This window comes from Brassica napus, chromosome A5 (assembly GCF_020379485.1).
Source record: "Brassica napus cultivar Da-Ae chromosome A5, Da-Ae, whole genome shotgun sequence".
NCBI classification, from domain to species: domain Eukaryota; kingdom Viridiplantae; phylum Streptophyta; class Magnoliopsida; order Brassicales; family Brassicaceae; genus Brassica; species Brassica napus.
Window position 1 is genome coordinate 10256844 of NC_063438.1, and position 15309 is coordinate 10272152.

The window sequence follows — 15309 nt, forward strand, 5'->3', positions numbered from 1 at the left end:
CGTCTATATAATATTTCATATATCATAATTGTAAGATCATAATAAATCAGTGTTAAAAAAAAAAAAAAAAACGAATTTATAACGAATGCATGCGGCGTTAACCCTCACTTTTCTTATAGTGAGTACGGAAATATTTGTTTCCATTCAAAAGTCTCGTAAAGAAATTAAAATGATGACTTTATAATGCCTTTTTGAAATTCTGTGACCGCACGAATTGTCGATTTTATTGTAACTTGGAAGAGTTGATTTTTTTGTCCGACAATGTTAACTCGTGAGAAGACCAAGAAAGGAAGCAAAGACATCGATTCGAGTTCGAAAGAGAGGAAATGAGTAATTTTATTACATAGTGGATGGAAATCAAAATAAAATAAAATAATATGAGAGGTCATATCTATTTTTTTTCCATGAAATTCTTCAAAGACAACATAGGTAGGTTGATCCCAAAAAAAAAAGAACGCCTCAAATGCTTTTAAAGCAAAGCTGAACCCATTCAATCCGTCGGTGAAAAATCGGCTAATTCATACATCAACAAAATTTAACTAATACAAAATTTAATTTTCATACGCGAACTTTCAAATTTTGGTTTTATCATACATTGACCTAATTTCCGTTAGTCAAACGTTGAGTTGTCGTTAACCAGTAACAGAAAATCGGCTAATTCCTATATCAACAGGGACCAGTGGTCCAGAATAATACATAAACATTTCAACTGTGCAAAAACATACATCAACTAATACAAAATTTAAATTCAATACATGAACTTTCGAAATCTAGTTTTAACATACAATAAAGCTTGAATGCGTGTCCGCGCAAATATTTGTTTTTAATTTTTTTATAAATAGTTTAATGACATTCCTAAATATATAAAATTTTGTTCATTTTTATGTTCCTACACATAAAAACCAAACCCACCCGGATCTAGAAAAACCCTATTTGAATCCCACCAGAAAACTAAATATTTAGATAGAAAATAAATAGAAATTTAAGGTATTTTTGGTGTTTCTAGTATTTTTTAACTATTAGACATTTATTTTTGACTATCTACTCTAGGAGTGGGCATTCGGATACCCGTTCGAGTTCGGGTCGGGTATTTCAGATTTTTAGATATTTTGGTATAGACAGATATAAATATCCGAACGTATAGAACCCGTTCGGATATTTCTATACTTCGAGCCGGGTTTGGGTATTTTTAGTTCAGGTTCGTTTATTTCAGGTCAGGTTCGGATATTGAGATTTTAGAAGAATTTTTTTTTTCATTTTTAGTTTTATTCTATTTAAAAATATAGATTTCACTTAACTGATTTTTTTAGTAGATTGAATGATTGATAGATTTGGAGATAACATTTAGAAATAAATAAACATTAATTTGGCTATTGTTTTGAAATTTTGAATGTAACTTTTGTTAATACATGAAACAAAAAACTTGACATGCAATTAAATTGAGCGACAAATCATTTTTTCCGTAATTATATGTATTATATGATCTTAAAGTATATGTAACATTAATATAAATATTTTAAATAAAATGAGAGATGTAAACAAGAAATATAAGGGTAAGTATACATATGTTAAATATTCGGATATCAATTATTATCCGTTCAGGTTCGGATATCCAATCTCTCCTAAATCAATACCTGTTCGGATATTTTACTATTTCGGTTCAGATTTTTCAGGTCGGGTTCGGATACGGATTCAAGTATCGGATAAAATGCTCACCCCTAATCTACTCTATTAAAATAGAGTCCTATTTTAAATTTGTCTTTGGTACACAATATTTGGTCCATTTAATATACTACTCGGTGACCGGTCCGCACCCTGTGCGGGCATAAGAACATGATCGGTCCGCACCCTGTGTTCTCTCTCGGTCCATACCTCACGAGAGGGAACACAGTAACGTCAGTATGAAGAGGCAGATATTGTGTGTATGTATAATTGCAACGTCACAAAATATTTTGTGTGTTTACGAAGATACTTTCATTCAAAAAATGGAATAAATAGTGTATAGTTTTAGAAGTAACAAATTTTATATTATCATTAATTAGAATTGTATTGTATATGTTTCGTAATTCTTTATTTTAGGTGAATAATATTATTTTTCATAAATAATAAACAAACATTTATTTCATAAATAATAAACAAACATTTATGTAGACATATTAAAAGAAAATATAATAAAAATCAAAATATTATCCACAAATAATATAAATTATGAAGTATATTTTTTGATAAAGAAAGCAAATTCAATTAGAAACTTGCAAAAAATTAAATAAATTTTGTAAGCAATTTGACGGGTTAACATTATTTGATAGATTTATAAATTTCTAAATTTTATTGAACATGAAATAATATTAAATTGACATACTGTCATGGGTCTCCTAACTCATCACAACCCATATAGCAAATACAAAAAATAAATAATTGCAACAGTTTATTCATTTTAAAATTTGTATTTGAAAAAAAGTAGATTAAAATTACGTACCGTGACTACGAAATATTCTGAAAAACTTGTTTGTAGACAACATTCAATATTTTTGTCTGCGGCTTCCCTTCTTTACCAGTTATTAGGATTTTTAATCCAGATCTCGACTTAACTCTTGAAAGTAAAATTTTGCCTTGTATTTTGTAAGCATTTTATAAATTATTTTAAAATTATGATAAATTTATTCTTTAAACAACGATAAATAATTTAAAAATAATATTAATAAACATTTTTGGATTTTGTAATATTTAAAATAGTTATTATATAATTATATTCGAACATAATTTAGCAAGTAGAGTATAAAACTATTATAATTATCTTATATAAAATTTCGTTCATTGTATTTTATAGTTTATAAATATTAAAAGTAATAAATAAAACATTATTAATCTTTCTATAATACTTCCAAGGTACAGTGGGTGGCAGAGTCGATAAAAGTGGGTGGCAGAGTCGATTCATCAAGTAGCATATAATACTTCCAAGGCAAAGTGAGTGGCAGAGTCGATGAAAGATGAGGAGCCTTTGCGTCTAAACACATTTTTTTAGCATACAAGCAGCATCGTCGTAATACCTTAATAGTATGAGAGGAGAGATTTGTGAATAATACTTTAAAGTATGAAAGAGAATGTTTGTATTTTAAGACTTTGGGTGTCTCATATATATATATAGTCGATTTATTTCTCATATTAATGACGCACAATATTTTGCACAATAAATAATGAAATCGTTTAAAGAAAGATATTAAATGTGTATTGTCAAAAAATGATTTGCATATGATATGATTTTAACTTGCGCAAGTAATCCATATTAGAAAGGTAAGTTATTAAAAACAAACAACCTAATTAGAAAAATTAAAATATTTTGTAAGCAATGTAATAAATATGATATCAACATGCGCAAATTTACCGTTTGAATAATAAGGAAAATTTTAATATTTGTCTTAATTCTAAATTTTGCCCAAGGGTAAACTAAATCGATAATATTTAATAATTTTAACTTGCGCAAGTAATCCATATTGTGAATAAGTGATTTGCATATTTAATGATTTCAACTTGCGCAAGTAATCCATATTAGAAAGATAAGCTATTAATAACAAATTTTGTCGATAAGTTATTTGCATATTTAATGATTTTAACTTGCCCAAGTAATCCATATTAAAAAGGTAAGTTATTAAAAACAAATAACCTAATTAGTAGGGGTGTCACTTTACCCGATATCCGAATTGGCACCCGAACCCGATCCGAAAATGTGTGTCAAGTTTTTTATTTAAAAAATTAACAAAAAATTACATCCAATTTTTTTTAAAAAATAACTAAATTAATACCTTTTTAGTTTTAATTTTTTATGTCAAAATCTATTAACCATTCAATCTAAAAAAAAATAAAAAAATTAGTTAACTGAAAGTTATATTTTTAAATATAAGAAACTTGAGAAATAAAAATTTTAATTTTTTTTTCAAAATCTAAATATCCGAACCCGATCTGAAATAACCGAATCCGAACTAAAAATACCCGAACCCGACCCGAAGTACAGAAATACCCGAACGGGTTCTACACCTCTATACCGAAATACTCGAAAATCTAAAATACCCGACCCGAACCCGAACGGGTACCCGAATGCCCACCCTACTAATTAGAAACATTATAATATTTTCTAAGCAAATGTAATCAATATGATATCAACATGCGCAAGTTTACTGTTTGAATAATAAGAAAAGTTTTTAATATTTGTCTTAGTTCTAAATCTTGCCCAATGTTAAACTAAATCGATAATTATTATCCCCTACCTATATATGGGCTTAACGAAATCGACAATAGTTTTGGAATTGTCTACATAAGCGATTGATTAAAATAAATGAAAAATAAAATTCAAAAAAATCGACCAATAGAATTATAACAATTTTTTTGAGAAGCTCTATATTAATGCCATGTCAGCAAAAATTACTAAAGTGACTTCTCTTTTAATGTATAGAAAGATTTATTCCGATGGATTAATTTGTCTCGGTTCAAATAAAATCCTCCGCTTAATAGGCTAATATAACAAACTCATATCGAAATTACATCACATTATGTGCGTAATAATTAATAAAGTACTTATCTCAATGAATTAATAATCCACATACATACATCGTTGGGAAAGACAGTACCCTCCATCAAATGATGCCATATCACCAGCTTTTTTAATATATTTACCTTCAATGAATGTATATGTACAAATATATTATTATAATTTTATGATACACGATTTAGATTGATTCGGAAGTATAATTTAAACTTCATCACCCTTATACATTATTGTTTGTATCTTAGTTATGTTCTATATTAAAACTTTAATGTAGATGATGGAAACCCAGTTCATTAGAAAAATGATTACATGGCAAGCGCAAACTATTCAATTAGACATAAAAAAGCTTCGAACAAGTTCTCTATAGGTCTTTCTTTAAAAAAAAGAAAAAAATGTTCTACGTTGTATGATTTTGTTCATATGTTTTACATGTGCTATGTGAGGATGATCAATAAAAAAATTAATATAGATGCTCAACATAGACGATTTTCCTATAAATTTACAAAATGAAACAAATATCTGCACGAATGTACGAGTCAAAATCTACACTACAAGAAAACACAACATTAACGACGACGAAATTCGTAGTAAGTTCGTCGTAAAATCAGCTTTACGAGGAATTAGCGAGGAAACACGTTTTTTCGTTATTCGTTCGTCGTAACACATATTTCCTCGCTAATTCGTCGTAAACTAGTAAGAAAACATTTCCTCGTAAAGACGAAGCAAAATATTCGTCGTAAAAACCACGTAACCCTTCCACGTAAGGGGGACGCTACATTTCCTCGTAAATACCTCGAAAACATTTCCTCGTAAATAACACGTAAATGTTTCCACGTCAAATACTCGTTAATCTTTCCTCGTAATGTTGACGTAAATCTTTTACTCGTTAATTCCTCGTAAAATTTCCACGTAAGGTTGTCGAAATTTAGCTACGAATTTACTTCGACTTTATATTTTCCAGATTAAAAAAAAATTATTTAATTATTTAATAAAAATGTAATTTAAAAAGAATATTAAATACGAATATAATTTATACATAAATAATTTTTAAATTTATAATACAACCAACGAAAAAAAAAAAAAAAACTAAGGGTCGTTCATCCCCCGGTAAAATTCCTCACTCCTCCTCTCTACATCCGCGTCGGCATGTGTGTCGGATGATGAGTCGCCTAAAATTAACATCAACAATAATTAACAAATTTTATAATTAACAAATTCTATAAATCTAACTAAGTTCCCTATATTAACCACCTAATCAACACTAATTAACATAAAATCCGTAAAACTATCTAAATTCCCTACACTAACTACCTAATCTACCTAAACTAATCGAATTAGAGAGAAAATAGAGAGCGCACCATAGCTACGAAAGGGAGAGGAAGTTGAGACAAAATGGGAAGTGAGAACTCGCGTGTATATATAGGAAATTATGAAACATCGTAAATTCTAAAACCACAATTCCTTCTATCCATTCCAAACCCCATCCTCCCTGTAACCTCAATCCCTTCTATCCATTCAAATTATAAAACCACAATTCCTTAACTAATAATCTCAAACTCTTCTTTATAATTCAAACCCCATTACTCAAAATCAAATTATATAAAATAGATTTCCATGATTAAATCCATAAAATCACATGCATTAAGTATGAAAATCAATCATATTAAAACACAAATACATCAATCGGATACATCGACATTCTCGTCATCACTAGAAACATCATCATTTTCATTAAACTCGTCTTCAACAGTTTCGTCCGTGGCATCGTTGGTAATATCTTCGTACTCATGATTATGCAGATCAATGAGAAGGATGACATCAATTTGTTATTCAAGTACCTCAACTTCATCTATTTGTTCTTCTTGCAATGGTGGTTCTTCTCCACTGATGATTCGTCCACGAGGTGTAACTTTGATCACGGCAAACCAATTTATTCCCGTTTCGTTTCCTCGTAACATCGTCGTTAATTTACGAGGAATTAGCGAGGCCCACTTTTATTTTTACGAGGAATGAACGATGCCAGCGTTTTTTTACTATGAGGTCTTTACGACGATTTCTGCTTACGTGGAATTAACGAGTGCCGCATTCTTTATTTTTAACAATCATCATAAGTTTCTTGTTAATTTACGAGGAAATAACTACGTTTATGTTTAAATCCCTACAATCTGAAACCCCAAAACCCATCTTCCTTATCTTCCTTATCTTCTACTTCATATATTCCAAACCCCAACCCCATCCTCCCTTTAACCTCAATCTCTTCTATCCATTCCAAACCCCAAATTCTAAAACCACAATTCCTTAACTAATGATCTCAATCTCTTCTTTCTAATTCAAACCCCATTAGACAAAATTAAATTATATAAATAGATTTCCATGATTAAATCCATCAAATCACATGCATTAAGTCTAAAAATTAATCATATTAAAATATAAATACATCAATCGGATACATCGACATTCTCGTCATCACCAGAAACATCATCATTTTCATTACTCATGATTATGCAGAATTTAGTAAGATAGCCGAAACAAAAAACGTGTTACAATTACAAAGTGGGGGGATTCGAAAATTCTTCATTAAGTAAACGTAAAATATTTCCTCGTAAAGAAGACGCTACTTTTACGTCGAGCTTACGAGGAAACAGTTTTTCCTTGTAAAAACGAAGTTACCTTACGTGGTTTTTACGAGGAAATTGTTTCCTCGTTATTTTACGACGAACTGGCGTTGATTGTAAATTTCCTTGTAAGATTCTCGTAAAGTCGACGTAAATTTACGAGGACCAGTTTTCCTCGTTAATTTTCGTTGTTAATCTTGTGTTTTCTTGTAGTGCTAGTTTGTATATATTTTCAAATATTTTGGACAACTTCAAAATATTTTATATATTTAGATATTTATTTTTATGCTAAATCTGAAATAGTTAATATATTTAAAATATAAATAGGATTTGGATATATTCGGATATCTTGAATATTTTGGTTTGGGTCGGATAATGTTTCAATTTTTTAGATACTAAAATTTTGAACTCATTCAGATATTTAAATAATTTTAGTTTGGGTTGATACTACTTTTTAGATCGGATTGGCATGAATGATCGGCTAGCTGCTTTGTTGCTATCACGCATTCTGTTCCGTTCTTTAGATTTAGATTTTTTCTCTGCCCTAGTTTCGGTTAATAGAAAACTGATATGTTAGAATTGTCTATGGTAGTCCGGAACATCATGGCCCAATGATAAGGACAGACTCCTTCATGCATCCATGTTGTGAGTTCGAACCCTGCTGGAGGGAACTACTTCATGATGTCTCTGGACAGCATACGGATATGAACCTATGTTTTAGGACCCATTTGCATACCCGAAAAGAAGGTATATCCGTAGACTGCACCTTTTCTTAGAGATTAGTCTAGACCCTTCTATACTCGGGATACCCCACGTTAGAAAAAGAATTGACTCTGCTAAAACTTGGTAAGCCTAGCCCACGACATTTCACCCACTCTCTTTAACTCCTAAGTATTTCATCTATGTCATCATTTAATATCTTTATAGTATTTAAATATTATCTTTCTGCTCTTTTGAGCTCTTATACCACTTTTTGGTGGGTCTTTTCTTTTTCTCTGCACTTTGTATTTGGATAACAATGCTATTGCATTGAACCGTAGCAATTGAAATTTCAATGTTAAAAAAATGCAGAGAAATTCCATAGGATAGACCTAAAAAAGTTTTTTTTATCACAAATATAGACTTTAAGGATCAAAATGATCAAAATGTTTTATTAAGAGGTGTATTTCTGGGTTTAGGTTTAGATTTTAGGGTTTATGATTTAGGGTTTAGGGTTTATAGTTAAGGGGTGAAGTTTTGGGGATATGATTTCAAATTTTAAAAACTGAAAAATATGAAATTTTTTCAAAATAAATAACTTTATTTTGATCATTTTATCTTTTTAGGTCTATTTTTATGACAGAAAACTTAAAAAAGTCTATTGAAGAGAATTACTCAAAAATGTATTTAAGTATTAGGACTTAGATCTCATGAAATTTTATGGTGTCCGCCTGTTTAGGTTATCAACACTTTTCTTTAACTTTGTTTGTATTAATTAATTTTGTAAAGCTTTTTTTTATCAAAAAAAAGATTAAAGCTTTTAATGTTTTTATAATACTTTTACATATGTCCATGATAATTAGGTTTTGAGTAACAAAAACCCAACTAATAATAACAAAAACCCACTAAATCCTAAACCAAATCCAAACCAACACTAAAATCCAATAAAGTTTTAGGTCTATAAAAAACGAAAACCTTACAGAAACAACGGAACGCGCGATCACCAGAGGCAGACCCACGTTGGGTAAAGAGGTGTCACCTGACACAGGTTAAATTTATATACCAGCAAGTTTGTATCAAGTAATGGAAAAATACATAGCTCAGTTGGTGTATTTACACCCCTCTTGACACTCCTTAAACTTAGAAACTTGGGTTCAAACCTCTTGCCAGCTTGTTTTTTTCCTTTATTTCTGTTTAATTTGGGCCAAGCCCAATTAGTGACACCCCTTAAAACCTATTCTGAATCTGCCACTGGCGATCACCGTCTATATCCACCAGAGCTCCGTCGTAAAAAAACTCTAGAAGACAGAACACCATCCAGAGCATAGAATATACAAACCATCTCTTCAAACCAATAACACCAAAAATGCACGCTAACGAGCTCCATGACAAGATCAAGAAGAGTGTTCGAACTTACTCCAAGCAAGAACGAAAGGCGAGACAAAATGGGCTAACCGAGGAAGAGAAAATGTCAATAAAAATTTGTAGAGAGGCAAATGTGCCGTCCCCAAGCATTGTGACATCCGACGAGCATTCACCAAGTCCACAACCCACACACCACCGCACCACACACATTACTTTAGCGCCACCGCAACTCCATCACACAAAATATCAACTGCCAAATCCAGAGCCCAAATTTGATTAAAAAGGAGGAAAAAAGTATTGGAGGCCGTTAGAGCAGTCCTAAAATAACCGGTAAGCCACTGAAGCCGAAACACAAGTCAAATGCCTTCATGTAAAACCACTGATCTAGTAAAGCTTTTGAAAATAGAAGAACATATATATGAAGAACCAAACTACTAAAGTAAACATAAAGGATGAAGCGAAGTAACTTTCGCACCACTAGAGGCAACATCAGAGAAACGAGAGAGAAATGAGAAAATAATGACCCATGGTTTTTTAGAGGAAAGTTAGATAGTTTTTTTCGCTTTACCTACTCCAGCTTCTAGTTAGTTTTTCTTTTATCATGTCATCAACTTCGCTTCTATTTTAATTTTCTGGTTGGTAGTAAAGAAATTTATAGCCAATGAAATAATATGAATTTAAGTATAATACGAACAAGAGAGTAAATACCATAGATATGTATGTTAGATATATATGTTGCCAAAAACAATTGTTTGACAAAAACTAAGAGCATGGCCGAACTGAAGGAGTTTATGAAGTTGAAAATCAGATTCACAGAGTTCTCGATTGTCTTTGTTCCTCATTCGGAAAATGTATCGTCTGATTCATTAGCTAAGATAGCGAGATCCTTCCATAAGAAATTACTAGATTTTGACCCGCGCTTGAGAAGCGCGGATATTTTTTGTTGTCCGTTTGATAAAATTTGAATAAATTTATAACTTTTTATTAGGAATAAATGATTTTAAAATTTCTCTATGATAATGTTTGAACTTTAAATAGTATTTTCATATCCAATCCAGACATATAGTCTTTTGTGAACAGCTACAAATTAATCAAGAAAACAATAGAGAACAAAATGTATTGAGGCAAATACCCGTTTAGAGTTTCTTATTATTGTGTGAATGAATAATCTTACAAATTCTTAGACCCATATTTATGGCAGCCTCAAAACCCGATTTCCTTTATCTTTTAGGAATACATACTTATCTAGAAAAAGTAAATTTTCCAAATCGTCCGACCCACGAGTGATGGACTTTTACTGGTGCACAGAGATTTAAGACATACATATGCAACATAGTCAAACCGATAGATTCAAATAAATCTGTATATAATCCTATTTTGAATTTAATAAAACAAAATATGATAAAAAGACGGTAAAAGCCAAAACACGCTATTAACCCGCTATCATTTTTCTGGTTTTCAGGTACTTCTAATCTTTGTCAAAACTTAATTATATGAACCGACCTATCCATGCTACATACTCAAATATTACATGTATTTTACATGTATTTGAATTATGATTCCAAACTGATCTGAACATGAAAGAACCCATCTAAACCTGATTAAAAAAAATCAAATATCTATTTGGGTCCAAATATTTAGAATCCAAATAACCAAGATAGGAAGGAACCGATCCGAATACTTGAGTACCCAAACCTATTTTCTCATTATATTTTGTGTGTATTTTATAAGTTTTACATTTGTTAAATTGATATGGTTAAGATTTATTTGATAGATTTTTTTAACTAATTCAATAGAACATATTTGTAAGATTTCTCATAGTTTTTAAACTTTATTAATAATAAATTAATTTAACATAATATAAATATAATTTTATTTTAACATATGATTTGCGATTTATCAAATTTAATTTTGTAAATATTTGAAACTATATAAGATGTCATGATACAATGTTTAATGATATTATTAGTACATGTATAAAATATGGAATATTATTTTAGCTTTAATATGATTGTGATCTTAGTGATATTAATATCCCACACATATCACAATGATTGTGATCCCACGAAATTAGGGGTGTTCGTTAATATTTATGGTAACACAATTAATATCTCACGAACACCACAATTTTTCATAGGTAGTTAAAGTTATTAATTATGTATAATTAGAGTGATTAATTATAGGACCAAAAAAAAATAAGTGTAACAAAAAGGTCCAAACAACTTTCATAGGTAGATTTATTAAAACTCCTTCCCTTTTAATAGTATTGATATTACATTGGTTGTTCTGTTCTGGTCTGGACCTTAAACTTGAGTAATATAATAGCCGTTTGAAGGAAAAAAAAAAGACAAAAACTAAATATAGAATTGCTCAAAAGAGGTTTTATTAAAGATATAAAAAACACTTCTACCCTTACTTTATAAATACTTAAATATAAAAAATTATTTAAATAACAAATAAAATATATATTTTTAATTATTTTCTTTAAAAAAATTAATTCGAAAGTTTTTGATTTTTGGAATTATTTTTTCAAAAAAAATTCAAATTTATTTTGAAATATGGAAATTATTTTAAACTTTTTATCAAAATTATTATTTAAAATTTAAAATATTAATTTAAAAAAAACCATAAATCTCATCCTTCATATCTAAACTCTAAATCTTGATTAATTAACCTAAGAGTACAAGTATTTTACTTTTTAATGAAACATTTTGGTCATTTTGACCATTGAATGCTATATTTATTATAAAAAACTTTTTAGTGATATTCTATGGAATTTCTCTATTATTAATCAATACCTTTTCTTTTCAAAATGGGCCATCTTTTAGAAAATAAATATTTCCAAAAGATAAATTTTATATTTTCAATATATTTTTATTAGTTAATAATGATGATAAGTCATTTAAAAAAAAAATTTTATTAGATTTTAATTGTTTAAAATTGTGAAAATAACTAATCATAAAAAATAATATATTTATAATCAAAATTTAATATATTTTTAAATATGTATAAAACCTTTACAACATATATCATTTTGAAATAGACTGAAAAAAAAATAAGTCAAGCATATTAATAGTGATATCATTATTATCCACAAACAAAAACAATAATTTGATTTTCAGACAACCTGATCAAGCACAAGATTATTATTATTAGTCATCAATCCTCATAATACCATTGAGGCATTGACTGACAAAAATAAAAATAAAAATAAAAATAAAAATAAAAATAAAAATAAAAATAAAAATAAAAATAAAGGTTCTTACGCGTTACGGAAAAATATCAACAGTGGCAAATACGTAAATATAAATAGCTAAAGGGGCATTTTGTTTATGTAAAGAGATGAGGATAAAAATGAAGCGAAACGATTATTATTCATTCTCCTGGTGGAAAATTCATTCTCCTGGTGGAAAGCGGACAGCAAGTGGTAGCAACAAAGCACTTCTCTTTTGAATCTTCATATCATAAACCAATAAATCTTTTGCTTCAATCTGCAAGAATCAATCTCTCTCTCTCTCTCTCTCTGCAAAACCAAACAAGGTTCGTGTTCTTGATTTCAAAGTTTCCATCTTTATTCTCTTCTGTCGGGTGCTTTAGCTGAGTTTCTGTTTATGGAAGTTTCTTGTTTGAGTAAGTAAGTTGTGCTGAAATAGAGTTATCAAGATTTAGGGTTATGTAAGATCCATATGTAGCGCAGAACTACAGTTGAAAGCTATGAACTTTGTCTTCCTTACTGATGGTTGTTGTCTGTTGGGTTAATCTTCATTTGAATCTATCTAAATAAACACACAACCTTTAAGGTTGTCTCTGTGATAAATCATGTTCTAAGCAACTGATTTTTTTGGTGGCAGATAGTTATAATATGGAGGCTACGAAGAAACATATAATTCAAGATGGATCTTCAATCTTTTATCATCAACCATCTTCACTCCAGCAAATGAACCTTTCTGTTCAAACATTTGATTCTTACTGCAAACTTGAATCCTCTCCAGGCACCAAGTCTCATCCCTGTCTTAACAACAACACTTCTTCAACCACTAGCTTTTCCTCTAACGGCAACTCATCAGAGTTGAATCATTCTCCTGAGGACAACAACAACAACTACTCTCCTCTAAGCGGTTCTTCAGCAACAAACAACAACGAGGTAGAGCTTAGTCTCATGCTTAAAGACTTAGAGACTGCAATGATGGAGCCTGAACTAGACAACAGCTTCAATGGTTGTGAGTTTGGACAACAACAACACAGAGCTGTTTCTTCAGCTATGCACAGATCCATGGAGATGATCTCTAAAGGAGATTTAATAGGAAACCTCTACGAATGCGCCAAAGCAGTTGAAAACCACGACGTGGCAATGACTGATTGGTTAATCATCTCAGCTGCAGCAAATGGTTTCGGTCTCAGGAGAGCCTGTTCAGCGGTTAGGAGCGTATATGCTTGAAGGGCTTATAGCTCGGCTAGCTTCTTCCGGTAGCTCAATCTACAAAGCCTTGAGATGCAAAGACCCTACAGGTCCTGAGCTTCTCACCTACATGCATATCTTATACGAAGCTTGTCCTTACTTCAAGTTCGGTTATGAATCTGCTAACGGAGCCATAGCTGAAGCTGTGAAGAAGGAGAGGTTTGTGCACATTATAGATTTTCAAATCTCACAAGGAGGTCAGTGGGTGAGTTTGATCCGCGCTCTTGGTGCTCGTCCTGGTGGACCTCCGAGAGTGAGGATAACGGGGATTGATGATCCTAGATCGTCTTTTGCTCGACAAGGAGGGCTTGAGTTAGTTGGAGAAAGACTTGGTAAGCTCGCTGAGATGTACGGTGTGCCGTTTGAGTTTCACGGAGCTGCTCTATGCTGCACTGAGGTTGAGATAGAGAAGCTTGGAGTTAGAAACGGTGAAGCTCTAGCGGTTAACTTCCCGCTGGTGCTTCACCACATGCCTGATGAGAGTGTAACCGTGGAGAATCACAGAGACAGGCTGTTGAGATTGGTGAAGCGTTTGTCTCCGAACGTTGTGACTCTGGTCGAGCAAGAAGCGAATACGAACACTGCGCCGTTTCTTCCTCGGGTTGTGGAGACGATGAACCATTACTTGGCGGTGTTCGAGTCTATAGATGTGAAGCTCGCTAGAGATCACAAGGAGAGGATCAATGTGGAGCAGCACTGTTTAGCTAGGGAAGTGGTGAACCTTGTAGCTTGCGAAGGGGTTGAAAGAGAAGAGAGGCATGAGCCGTTGGGGAAGTGGAGGTCCAGGTTTCACATGGCGGGGTTTAAGCCGTTTCCGTTGAGCTCTTATGTAAACGCAACGATCAAAGGGTTGCTTGAGAGTTATTCAGAGAAGTATACACTTGAAGAGAGAGATGGAGCGTTGTATTTAGGGTGGAAGAATCAGCCTCTTGTCACTTCTTGTGCTTGGAGGTAACAACAACAAAAGGAAAAATGAAGAAAATAGCTTTAGATAATGTTTTACAAGTTTGCAGGTTGTGTTTTGTAAAAGTAAAAAAAAACTCATGAACTGAAGAAGCAGTTGTCAGATGTTAGTAGTATATAGTCGTAGTGTGGTGGTCATATTTTAAAGGGCAATTATCAATAATAGCACTTTTTGAAGTTTATGTGTCAAAAATAGCACTAGAAGGAGAAAGTCACAAAAATGACATTCATTAAAGGGTAAAATATCCATAATACCCTTGGTTTAAAATTAAATAAACAAACAAAAATAAATTAAAATAAATAAAATAAAAATAAAAATAAAAATAAAAAAAATAATTTTTTTTATAGTTTCAGATTACATGTTTTCAGATTCGAAATTTTTATAAATTTTTTTTAAAAATTTTTTTTTTTTATTTTTTTTTTCAAATTTTCTTTTTATAATTTAAAAATACTTTTTGAAACTGTTTTTAAATTTTTATTTTTTATTTTAGTATTTATTTTTTATAAAATTTTAAACCCTAATTCCAAAACCTCACCCCTTAACTCTAAACCCTAAGGTTTAGATTAATTAACCCAAGGGGTATAAGTGTATATTTACCTCTTTAATGAAATCTATTTTTGTGACTTTGAGCATTGAGTGCTATTTTGGGAACAAAAATTTGGTT

General features: G+C 30.9%; 1 pseudogene; it reads left to right on the forward strand.

Moving 5' to 3' along the window:
• The first annotated feature begins 12593 nt into the window (after positions 1-12593).
• On the forward strand, positions 12594-14821 carry LOC125608521 (annotated as a pseudogene).
• Positions 14822-15309: the final 488 nt, after the last annotated feature.